General features: G+C 35.7%; 1 pseudogene; it reads left to right on the forward strand.

Moving 5' to 3' along the window:
- The first annotated feature begins 3,287 nt into the window (after window positions 1–3,287).
- LOC114209991 (small ribosomal subunit protein uS2 pseudogene) lies at window positions 3,288–4,172 on the forward strand (annotated as a pseudogene).
- Window positions 4,173–13,453: the final 9,281 nt, after the last annotated feature.

Genomic DNA, 13,453 nt, shown 5'->3' on the forward strand with positions numbered 1-13,453 from the left:
GATGTTCAGCATCACTCATCAGCAGGGAAATGCAAATCAAACTGCAATGAGAAATCACCTAATGCCTGTCAGAGTAGCTAAAACCAACACAAGAAACAAGTGTTGGCAAGGATGCAGAGAAAAGGGAACCCTTTTCGAATACTGGTGGAATGGAAACAGGTGCAGCCACTGTGGAAAACAGTATGAATGTTCCCCCAAAAGTTAAAAATATAACTACCCTATGATCCAGTAATCACACTACTGGGTATTTACCACCAAAATACAAAAACACTAATTCAAAAGGATACATGCACCTTTATGTTTATTGCAGCATTATTTACAATAGCCAAATTATGGAAGCACCCTAAGCCCAAATGTCCATCGATAAATGAGTGGATAAAGAAGGTGTGATTTATATATATACAATGGAATATTATTTAGCTATGAAACAGAATGAAATCTTGCCATTTGAAATGACATGGATTGAGCTAGAGAGTATAATGCTAAATGCATCATTCAATCGGAGAAATACAAATACCATATGATTTCACTCATATGAGAAATTTAAGAAACAAAACAAATAAGCAAGGGGGGAGAGAGAGAGAGAGATAAACCAAGAAACAGACTCTTCACTATAGAAAACAAACTGATGGTTACCAGACGGGAGGTGGGAGGGAGGATGGGTTAAACAGGTGATGGGGATGAAGGAGTGCACTTGTTGTGATGAGTACCAGGTGTTGTATGGAAGAGTTGAATCACTATATTGTACACCTGAAGCTGATATAACACTACATGTTAACTATACTGGAATTAAAATAAAAAATTAAATTAACAAAAAAATAAAGAGGTGAGGAGAATTTAGGAGGGGTAGACAAATGAATTGAGAAACAATGGGAAAACAAACCTATGTTCTGCAGTTTGAGGTCTGTTTCAGGGTAAATAAAAATGAATGTATTTACACAACTTAAAGTATTTTTTGCTGTGTTTCTTATATCATCCAGAAGCTAGTAGTCTTTTTTCTGGTGGTGGGAAGGGGGGGAGAGAGGAAACTTGTCTAGTTGTTATTATTTTAAATGATTTCAATAAATGAAGGGCATATGAAATAAATTGTCTGATGCCCTGAAGCAAAGTCAATATCAACTATTTGAAGCATCAAATTTTTTTTTATCCCCTGCAAATTCCCTGCAGGCTGAAAGAGAGTTTAGTCTAATATAATAAATTCAAATTTTCAAATTCCCATACCTACATGTGTGAAAACCCACATGTAAGTGCAAGTGAAGGAGGTATGATCAGTAACATGTGAAAAGGACCCATGAGACAATAGTGCTGCTATGGCTGCCAAAAGAGTAAATTTGGTGTAAATATCATATTTGGGAAAATTAAAATCATACCTATAGAAGAAACACATCACGTGATGCCTGTCATTAGGGATGTCAGGGAGCAAGAATTTCTGTCCTCTTCAAGATTCTTCTAGCTAGACTAGGAATCAAATTGCCATGAGGCAGATTAACAGGAGAAAATCTAATTTAATAGCATATTATGGTGAATCCATATAGACATGGGAATTCCAAGGACATTCAGGCAAAATGAAGTACATATGTCATCCTGAACTAAGGAAAAGGAGGTAATAGTCTGTGACTTCAAAAGAAAGAAATGCAATTCAAGGGAAATAGGGAGAAGAGCAGATGTTTGGTAGATGTTTGCCTTGCCATACAGATGGGTCACTCATAAAATTTATCTCAGGTAATAACCCTTATTCTGGGAAATATCCCTAATTCAGATTACTCTATGTAGTTAAGGGAGGGACAAAATTTTCTCTGAGCCTGCAGGGTCTTGGTTGCCTTCAGCTTAAAATATTCTGCATGCTACAGTGATACATTTTGGGGGGACCTGTCCTGAATCCCTTCAAACACAAAATAATCTTTATGCCACAGTGGTCCATCTTGGGGCAACCTGCCCTTGGCCCCTGCAGGAACAATCTTAACATTTTATGTTTCAAATAGATAATATTTGCTTTACTGATTTTAAGGATCAATTGGAATTGGAATCTGACTCCACATTCTCAGCATTGCTATAGTATTTATAAGGAAGATTCTTTTGATGATTTAAGAAATAATTTGACATTAATTTTCAATGAAATTTTAAAAAATATTATGGAATGGAGAGAAGACATCCTGGGAGATACCATGAAAGTTCCTTTTCCTAAAATCATTGCTAGATTCAGAAATAAATTGGTTTCCTTAAACTTAGGTATCAATCAATCCTTTACAAAGGGAATTATGGAAACTAAGACTAATATGTATGTAGGTGTCTTTATATGTGGTTTTAATTGGAAAGCATTTTAAAAAACACTTTGCATATGAGATTTTTTAAAAAAAGTAACACTTTTCAATTATTACTAATACATAGAAGTGCATGAAGGAAAGGAAATCTTCAAGAATGAAGATCTTAAAAGCCAGTTTTCTGATATTAAAGAAAAAGATGAATCAGCGCAGTTTCATATAAAAATGTGATTGTATTTTAACTATTCTGCTCATTTATAAATCAATCTTTCATAAACTAAAGAAAAATAATGAAATAGAATATGGATTTTTCTGGCAATACAACTTCTTGGTAAGGAAAATATGAATAAGATTCATGCACTACACCCAACCATTTTGAAAGCATGGAAAGTGGTTTCTAGTGTGTATAGCTGCGGGTAGTTTGTCATGGTGTTGTAACATGGAAGAGAAATTTATGATGATATGTTTTCAAGAAATAGACTATATTAAAACGAATTGAGAAATAAATTGTCATCAGGTGATGCACATTAAAAGCTATAGTGAAGAGTGTAAAGGAGACAGGGAGATGAGAAAAAAATGTGTAATTCACTGTGAATTACAATGCTATCAGGCAAGTTGATGAGAGGAAATAGAAGGTAGAGCTAAAAGAGAGTGTGGAGTCAACAAAGAAAGGAGTAATCTCAACTGAGGGGGCAAAGCTATTCCATGAAAGAAACAGGTAACAAGAAATCAAAATACATGTGTGTTCTACTTAATGTGGAATCTCATATCCCTCTAGTTTCCTTAACCAATCAGGAAGTTCATTTAAGCAGCCAATACATATTTTTCCCTAAATTTAGTCAGCCAATTCACTATTCAAACCTATCGCATAAGAGGCATTATAGACACAGCATTATTGAAACTAGTGTGAAGGCTGTGTTTTCATTTGGTTATAAAAATAGAGATGCACTTTTCCGAGCTACCCAGGGAAGTGTCCATATGGCGTTGTTTTGTGTTCCCATCATAACTTAAAGGGAAACTTTCACAATGTCCAGAGCCCTTGATGTCCTGCAAATGAAGGAGGAGGATGTCCTCAAATTCCTTGCAGCAGGAACCCATTTAGGTTGCACCAAACTTGACTTTCAAATGGAGCAGTACATCTACAAAAGGAAAAGTGATGGTATCTACATCATAAATCTGAAGAGAACCTGGGAGAAGCTTCTGCCGGCAGCTCGTGCCATTGTTGCCATTGAAAACCCAGTTGATGTCAGTGTCATATCGTCCAGGAATACTGGCCAGTGAGCTGTGCTGAAGTTTGCTGCTGCTCCCGGAGCCACTCCTATTGCCGGCCGCTTCACTCCTGGAACCTTCACTAAGCAGATCTAGGCAGCCTTCCAGGAGCTGAGACTTCTTGTGGTTACTGATCCCAGGGCTGACCACCTGCCTCTTACAGAGGCGTCCTATGTTAACCTGCCTACCATTGCTCTGTGTAACACAGACTCTCCTCTGCACTATGTGGACATTGCCACCCCTTGCAACAACTAGGGAGCTCACTCAGTGGGTCTGATGTGGATGCTGACCAGGGAAGTTCTGCACATGCGTGGCACCATTTCCCGTGAACACCCATGGGAGGTCATGCCTGATCTCTACTTCTACAGAGCTCCTGAAGAGATTGAAAAGGAAGAGCAGGCCGCTGCTGAAAAGGCTGTAACCAAGGAGGAATTTCAGGGTGAATGGACGACTCCAGCTCCTGAGTTCACTGCTACTCAGCCTGAAGTTGCAGACTGGTCTGAAGGTGTGTAGGTGCCCTCAGTGCCTATTCAGCAGTTTCCTACTGAAGACTGGAGCGCGCAGCCGGTCACTGAAGACTGGTCTGCAGCTCCCACTGCTCAGGCCGTTGAATGGGTAGGAACAACCACTGAGTGGTCTTAAGCTGCTCTTCCACAAAGGCAAACAAAATGGAAATAGAAATGGAAAAGGTTGATGGAAAATAAAATTTGTAAAAAAAAAAAGAAATGCATTTAAAAAAATGTACTCGGGCATAGGAGAAAAAAAGCTACATTGTTAAAACTATGGAATGGAAAAGCCATTGTTGGGCTCAATCATTTCTAGAGAGAAATGACTGGAATTTTTTAAAAGAAGGAAACTAACACAGGAGTGTATTTATATTTTCTTCTGTTTTCCTCCATATTGCTCCATTGTAGCTCCTCTCTCCCCTTGTTTTCATTCTTTTCTCACTGATTCTACACTGTTTCTTACCTGACAGATTCTGTGGATCTCATATTGCAGGGAGAAATTAAGTTGTGTTTGTGCACCCATGTATTTGTGGGGTATGTGTCTCAAGAGCTTGGTGATTTTCTGTACTCACAACTGTTTGTCTTGTAGCATAGGGCCAACTTTTATAAACCACAAAAAGTAGATTCCATCTCAAGAGCTAAATTCTATGTGGGGAAGACTTGCTTTACCCTCTTCCACCCCTAAAAATAGAATGAAGTGACCTGGGAATAACTAAACCAGCAAAAGGTCTCTGAAAGTTAGAAGGAGGAAGGGGGCACTGAGCAGAGACCTCAGGACTTGAGAAATGACAGTCCAGTGAGTTTTCTGGGTTTCTTTTTATCTCCTTTTATTTTCCTTATATCTGGAGCAAGGCACCAGAGAAGCCCGCATTCCAGAATCATCAATGCCTTCTCATCTTCATTTTCAGTTGATTTTGCCTCAGAATTCAGTGAAAAATTGCAAGTCATTAGATACAATTTCTCCCATCTTTCCACTTCCAAAATACAAACGGAACCCTGCCTCTCTCCTTCCTGTTAAAGGTAGGTTGTCTGTATCAGAGGCCAAGGCCCACCTGTGCTCTACAGCCAGTTCCCCTCTACTTCTCCAGGACCTCAAACCAAATTATACACCTCTCTCAACATCATAATTTTTGCCCTATTGCCGAACCATTAGCATGCAAACATTTTTTAGCACCTCCCACTGGGGAGTTGTAGGGAGGGAAAAGATGACTCTATAGCTTTATCTACATCTCTGATCATGTACTACTTTTCTTTCTTTCTCGTTCCCTTTCTTTGCTTCCTTCCTTCCTTCCTCTCTCTCTTTTCCCCCTTCCTCTTTCCCTCCCTCCCTCTCTCTTTCTTCCAAAATTCTAGGGAAAAATGTATTCTTTTGGTCTCTACTTCATTTTTCACTTACCACATTTTGTTCATCTGTTTGTTTTTCTTTATTTACATTTGATTCTCTTTTGGCTTGGAATTTATAGACTTCTCTCTTTTCGGTGGTTAACCTTACACTTTTACAATATCCAAAGTTAGACAGTATCTCTCAGACCAGCACCTAGACAATAGACCTAAGAACACTTGAGCCATCGTCACCCTTTTTTCAACTTACCTGCTATCATCGTCCCTTATTTTAATTCTATAATCTCTTATTCTTTCAAATGATTGTCATTGTTATCATCACTACTATAACTGAAAGTGTTTTATTCTATTAATGAATTTTTACCACTTAATTGGGTCACCATTTCTTTTTGTATTCCATACCATCCTTCTGCACTAATGTCTCTTATTCTTTCAGTATAGATTTTAGAAGTTCCTATAACACTGATCATAATTATACTACAATAGTTCTATCTGCTAATAGTTATTTAACGTGTGTTGTCCTTGCTACCTTTATGAAGGCAGGCCCATATTAGATTTTTCTTAATTTCTGTCACACACAGCTCAGATTCTAGTAGTCTATTACTTTCTATTCAAAATTTGATGGAATAAACATATCAAATAGAGATTTTATATTTTTCTTGCAAAGGGGTGATTTCCCCTCACATTATAATGATTCTAGTCAGCCAGTCTGAAAAGTCCCCAAATCTAGTTTGAGCAAAGAAGAGAAAGGCTGGGATTAAGAGGGCAGAGAAGGGGAGAAAAAGGAGGAGAGAGGACCTCAAAGTATGGAAAGGAGAGAACTGTACGTTCAGCAGGTCTGATAACAAAGCTTATTTGTTTTTGCCGTTGAAATTCCAAATTTCTATGACTGCACTTGGCCAATATGATGTATTTAATTTATACATCTTGAATGTATAAAATAAAAGTATAACAGAGTAAAATTCCTTTGGAAAAGACACAGTGACCCAAATCGTGCATGCCAGGGAGACTGTCATAGTGTTTGTTGGAGTGGTTTCTTTAGGAATGTGAAATACAAAAGTCAGACAGAGATTGTGTAGAGAAATACTGGAAGGCAGTTACATATTAGTATAATCTGGAAGTTGAAGAAGAATATTAATATTTATTGATTTCTTTTATCGTTTATCTTAATGAGAAAAAAATAATCTTTGGCTTTTCCCCCTTTTTCTTTCCTTTTCACAACCTATAACTCATTAGTTGCTTTCCCTACAGTTTTCTGCTCTAATTCTGGCCCTGAACACTTTCTTCTCGCAGTATGTCACCTGTGTTTTGGACATCATTCTACATAATTTGTGATCCATTTGTGTATATCTTCAACTAGATAATAAATTCCTAGAAATCGGGTCCTACTAAACTCTTCCTCTTCAAATAGTATCCCATTCTCCTCAGCCTTAAGTAATATATGACACATGGTACATGTTTAACAAATTCAGTGACTCTTTCATTCCTTTTCTTTAATATAGCCTCATTCTAATTTCACTATCATCTCCCTGTTTTCAAATTGGAAATTTGGTGCCAAACTTTTATGTGGCCCATTGGAGAGATTTTCCCAGGTTCTGGGTGAAGAATTATATTAAGGAAAATGCAACACTTTACAAAATATACTGGCTTCTTGATATCACAGATCTTACGATTCAAGAATTTTTAAATGATTTCCAAGTACAGGTAGAATGTATTTATATTAAGGAGATTTTGTTAAAATTGATTTCATAAGATGAGGGCTAAAATAACAAAACAAATTTTTCTAATATCTTTTATATTCTCCTATTTGGAAATATAGTTGCCAGCTCATAGAATGTTGTTTAATGTCTTTGGCATTAGTTCATGTTGAGCAATAATGATTTATTTAAAAACTTTCCAATAATCTAGTGTTTCTTAAATCATCAATATAATCCTGAGTCAGAGGTCGTATTTGACTTACATTTTCATATTGATCCTGGTAAGTGATTTTCTCCAATTAGTGTTTTCATCCAACTTCTCTTTGAGGAGATAGAAGTTTCATAAAACTCTAATGCTATAAATTATAATTTTATCTATTGAGCTTCTTTGAATGTGCTTTTGACTAACAGAAACCATATGCAGTTTTAATCACATTAATAGGATTCACGTTCAAAGAAATCTGTTGAAATGATGCTGTCTTCCAAACCCTTTCACATGATCTTATTTCATTTTAGAATTTGACAAGGTTTTTATTGGGAACACCCAATAACTCTGTTCTTTCTTTTCAGTATGCAAGCTGGAAACACTCCAGAACTTCATTTTAAAGGTCACTGGTATTATAAAACATACTCTACAGTTATGTAAAAACTCAACATTTGAATCAAATATTGGAATAATATAGTGCACTTTTATATATTTTCTTCATTATATGATGAACATTTTCACATTTTTATCAGACTTCTCTTAGATCAATGTACAACTCAATCAAATGCCACATCTCCTGGGAATGCTGTAAGGTAATCACATTTTACAGGGAAAATATTGGAAAAAGTGATAGTTCCTTTATTTAGTTATTTTGTATTTTTAAATGGGTATAATTTGTACAAGCTACAAATTCAATTTATAATACTATAATTGGCTTATTTACCCATCACTGAATGTAATTATCACCTCAATTCTCTAATACCTCAGGTATTCAAAATTTAATCTAGGTAAATTTGGAGTAAGTTAAGACATATCAAGTTTTTTCTTTGTTTGATTCTAGGTTGTCTTAGTCAACCTTAGTCAATTTAGGGTTCTCTCTTTTAGAGTTGTCTCTCAGCTCTGAGGCATACTTAACAGGTTGGTCCAATTGGTCTGTCCCTGGTGATTGTCTGATCATGCCAGCATCTGTTGACTTGCTGCCTGTCCTTTAGATCTTTGAGCATTGGCATCTACATATCCTCTCAGCCCTTCCTTGTCTCCTATGTTCTTGGGTGTCTAGTCAGAGGTCCAAACGCTTGGGATTCAGCCTGCTTAGAATATGGGGCTTCCTTAGGTTTTCTAACCTTCTCTGTACCCCACTAGAAGGAAAAAAATGTTTGCAAATATACTCCTGTATCATGCTGATGCTGTGGGGATTTAGAGAAGCCATTTCGGGCCCTCTCTGCCACCATGTATCTTGCTAACATGTTTTCTGTATGGTGTTTTCAGTGTGGTGTGGTGTGAAGGGATGCTAGGAAACTCAGACTCTCCAGAAGAAGCCAAGCCAACAGCCCCTCTGCTTTATTACATTAATACATGTTTGGTGGGTCCATCAACTCAATGGATCAAGGCCTAGGAGCCCTCCTGAGAGATTACAACCACACCCCACCCTATTTCCCTGCTCTCCAACTACTTTTTGATCCCATTGTCTCTATCATGTGGAATCTTTGCCTGGTCTGAGGTGAACTAGACTGGCTCTTTGATCTGTTCTCCCCAAATCTATTATTTATAGTATATAAGTGGCTGTTCACCTAGAATTAAAAAAAAAAAAAAACAAAGAAACAAACAGAAACAAATAAAAGCCCCTATGTTCTTACAATTTAAACATAATTTTTCTCCCTAATCCTTGAGTTCACAAGTCTGGTGACTAACATAACATAATAAAATAAAATTAAAAATAATAATAAAAATAAAAATATAACCGTGAAAAAAAAATAGAAGCTTAAAAATCAATTATTACCTCACTTCCTCAGTATCACTATTTACTTCCTTTATCTGCGGCTATGAGGGCAAACAGGCAGATTCCTAGGTTATACAAAGAGCCCAAAGGCACAAGAAAGTTCCGATGAGGCAATACATCATTTAATACATCAAGGAAGATTACCACCAGTATCAATGTCCACTGTAATCATCCATACACAATGAAGGATCTGACCAAGCTAGGGAGTTTTTTTGCAGATAATACTCTTTTGTTTCAACTATTTGGGAAAATACAGTTTTCCTTTACAGGTGGCTTATAGATTTTGAAATATTATTAATATATAATAGATATTAACATTTTAATTAAGTTTGAAAAATTAAACATCAATCCTCTCACAAATTGAAGTTAGATAATTATATCAAATGTTATTCCATACCAAGTAAGAAGGTGAGCACATTTACAAAACTTTGTTTTCCCATTTTTTAGAACAAATGAACTGGGTACCTTTATTCCCATTTTATAGATGAAGAAATTAAAGATCACGGAAGTTCAGTGATAAAGTGGCCTTAGGCTTGAACCTATAAGATTAGGGTTCTTCACAGTCATTATACTTCATCTTATTGGCTTTATAGTAGGCTCCATAGTCTAGGGCAGAGTGGTAAAGTATGGTGAAGTAATAAAACCTTACCTATTACAGTATTACCATATCATTATTCAAAATACAAGTTTGTATATTTTAGTTCTGAGAAGACCAGCCCAGGGTAGAGACCTAGAAATTGTTAACCCTTCTCAAAGAGACTCTTGTATACAATTTTTAATGATTTGTTTAATGATTTATAATGGATCTTTTATCTATAATCCAACTTGGTCAATTAAATGGGATTGTCTTTTAGGCCACTAGGGACTATATGCTTTAATAAAGTAGTAGGTTAAAAATTGGCTGCTTTGTAGCCATAAAGAACTGTTACCACTTCCAAAATGTATTAGACATATATTAGTCAGAAAGGTAAAAATTGTTATGAAAAGCTAGTAAACAATGGTATTAGAAATGTATAATCATTTCTTCCATTAAAAAAAAAAGCATGCTGCTTGCCATCTGACATGTTCATGGGAATAGAATTTCTCTAGCATTTTCTGCTTTTAAATTCATTTTTTTAATCCAAGTTTAACTCAATTATTTATTCAAGTAGTCAAGGTTTTGTGACAATTTAATCTGTCCTCTGAAGCAGTGGTTCTCAACTGGAAATGGTTTTGCTCCTGGGGTATATTTGCCCAGAGACATGGCCAGATTTCTCCTGAGGGGGCAAAATCATCACTAGTTGAGAACCACTGCACTAAAGACACATTCCTCAGAGTATTTGGTCAGCATTAATATCTCCAGTGCTTTCTACAACATGGGAAGAAACACTATCAAAAGTCAATAGTTTAATACAATTTATATATATATATCCAATGACATATATATGTCATTGGATATTAGAAGAAATATTCCCAGGCTACATTACAAGGGGGAAATGAAGGTAGATTATTCTATGAGTCTGTGATACTTTCAGTGTCTAGACTATACTATGCTACAAAATAAAGCTAAAAGTTTTTGAAGATATTAACTCTTTTACCACCTTTACTGAGCATCCATAAGGGTACATGGGTGCCTTGTTTTGGCATTAGTAACAATGACAAGTAGAAGGAGAAAATAGAATTGGAATGCCCAGTTCTGTAACATGAGGAATATTTCTTCACCAAAGACATAAAAGATAAAATTGATTTTCAACCACTGTAAATGTTGTTTTTCTCCAGTTCATAAAGTACTGATTTTTCACAATTTACCACATGTCCAAAAGATCATGATTTTAGGAACCTTTGTAGTCTCCTTTAGGAAGAGGTAATTTGATTTGTGTGAAGCTGTTTTTTTATTATTTCCTGAATATAAATATGCCAAATCGAATTGTTTGGAAATTCCTTGCCCTATCAGTTTTTTGAGTTAAAAATCTCGTGAATTATTAAATGTAAACAGATAAATGTGGCTCTACCTTTTAAAATAAGCTCCATTCTTGTTTTTGTCCTTAAGCATAAAGACCAGATATTTACAACCTTACTTTTTGTAAATTTATTTCAGATGATTGGGAAAAATGCTTCTTACTTATAGACTGTCTTATAAATGTAGAAAGATAATACCTATAATCTTTACAACATTTCACTGTAAAAACCTCACAAATATGCAAATCTCATTTATTTTTCAGTTCTCTGTGCTTTTTGTAAAAATAACCTCCAGGCATAAGTACATTCAACTAACAGTAGTTAAAAATGGGTAGTTTGTTTAAAAGAAGCACCAGCAGCAAAAATCAAACCCTAACCAACCAAATAATACAGCATAAAACAATTATAATTTTGCCAGCTCAGGAAGATATGCTGTTAAAAATAACAAAATTTGCTTAGTTGGACAAATAACACTTTAAGAGACCATGTGACTTCTGAACATCAAGGAATAGAACTATTTTAAGAACACACCCACATATTATCTTTAATAATTTCTCCTGAAGGTTATCTCTGACAGTGTGGCCATCCTAAATAACCTCCTTATATGACATTTAATTTCAAGCGTTCTGAGTCCTCTAAAAACTTACATATGTATGTCTGTGCCTGAAAGAATGTATAAATCTGAAGACATCAGGCACTATGCATATTTGGAACCCTGGTTTATCCTTAGCCACCATCTCTTCCCTTCTTTCTGCAGGATATATTCAGGAACTACTGTCTGTATAAACTAGTATAACATCCTCCACTAGCTCACTACCACCATATTTAGTTTCTCTTTATAATCAAGACTATAGATATAATTAAAAGACCAATTGGTAGTGCCTAGTCTCTATAATGGGTGTTTGGACTCACAATGTAGTGCAGACACTAGGTAGAATCATGCTTTCACTTCATTGTTATATAATACAAGACAGATAATGTCTATAAAGATTGTGCACTCTTTGTTTCATGTCTGCAGTTTTAAAACAACTCATTGGCACCTCCAATGTCTTTCTTTTTGCCAGCCTGTATTACAAGTGGAAAGGAGTGGTGCTAGTCAGGGAAAGTGGGAGACACACAAAAACTAGACAAGGAAATGGACAGGAAGTAGAGTTGCAGCATTGAAGTGGTGCTAGTGGAGAGGTCGGCTGTGCTGAAAGGTGACCATGGCAACAAGGGATGATGAGAGAACAAACATACTCTAAAAAATGTGAGTTCCTTCATCTTTTATCAAGCTCTTGATTGCTTTCAGAGTTGAGACAGCTAAGTTCTCTATTGCGTTTTATTCTTCTAGGAAGCAAATGAAGATTTTGGCAGGATCAATCAAGGCGTACTCAGAAAACAGGTAACAAAGTGCATTGCTCGGTATGATAGCCTTTCTAGACTTCTTTTCTTGAATATTTTATTCAATGGATTGAAAATTACCATCAATATGGACGTATCTGGTCCTATCTCCCACTTTCACCTGGAGCAGGAGTCTCCAATGGCATTAGTCTGTTTGCTGGCATGATTTGAAGCAAACCTGCTCAGCTGTTTCAGGGAAGGCAGGGCCATTCCTTATTAATCACTTAGTCATCCTAACTGCCTCACTGGTTTTCCCCATTCTCTGAAGTACTCTGGAGAGGCAAATGAAAAATCTGGCACTTTCCACTGAGAGAAAATGCAGCTTGGGCAACACTGACTTGGTTAAGGCCGATCTCTTTTTATAATAAGGAATGTTTAGTATAGAAATAGATTTTTGATATGTCTTAGTGCTGACAATTGTTTAGAAGTCATTGATACACACACATGAATATTCTTTTAAGAATACTACAGAGATGATTTGGTCAAATAACATAATTACATACTTAAATTCTGCTAGGATTTTTGGAATAATTTGTTTTCATACAGGTGATGAGACAGCAGGCTCTGAATTCTCTATCACCACTATAATGTCACTTATATTTGGTTAAAGGGGATAATAAATTTTCCCTATGGTGATGATTGATACAATGATGTTCTCATTGTTGCATTGTTTAAAAAATGGGATTTCTATATTGGCAAATATTATCATAGATATATTGAAGTTAAAAGGAAAACTTGTAAAAAAGTATTGGAATGACAATTAAATTATTAAATATTTATTATTTTGTTAGTTTATTAGGTGAACTTGCTCATTATATTACGTTTTCTGTTTTTAAGAGTCGATACTTATTAACAAATTAGTATCCACCCACCTGCACTGTTGGTAAGATAATACCTATACCTGCCTTTGAGATTTCAGAAATGGTGCTAAGTACTCTTAACTTAGATTCCTACTTGTTATTTTCTCCTTTGTCCATATTATAGTTCCATTGTCATTTTCTAACATTTTCTTTTCCATAACCCATGATTTTTCTGGAGATAAAGTTTGTGACAGAAACTAAATGAGAAGTTGG

This window comes from Eumetopias jubatus, unplaced genomic scaffold (genome assembly GCF_037043125.1).
Source record: "Eumetopias jubatus isolate StellerSeaLion01/CBP00866 unplaced genomic scaffold, mEumJub1_p1.0 scaffold_6, whole genome shotgun sequence".
Lineage (NCBI taxonomy): Eukaryota > Metazoa > Chordata > Mammalia > Carnivora > Otariidae > Eumetopias > Eumetopias jubatus.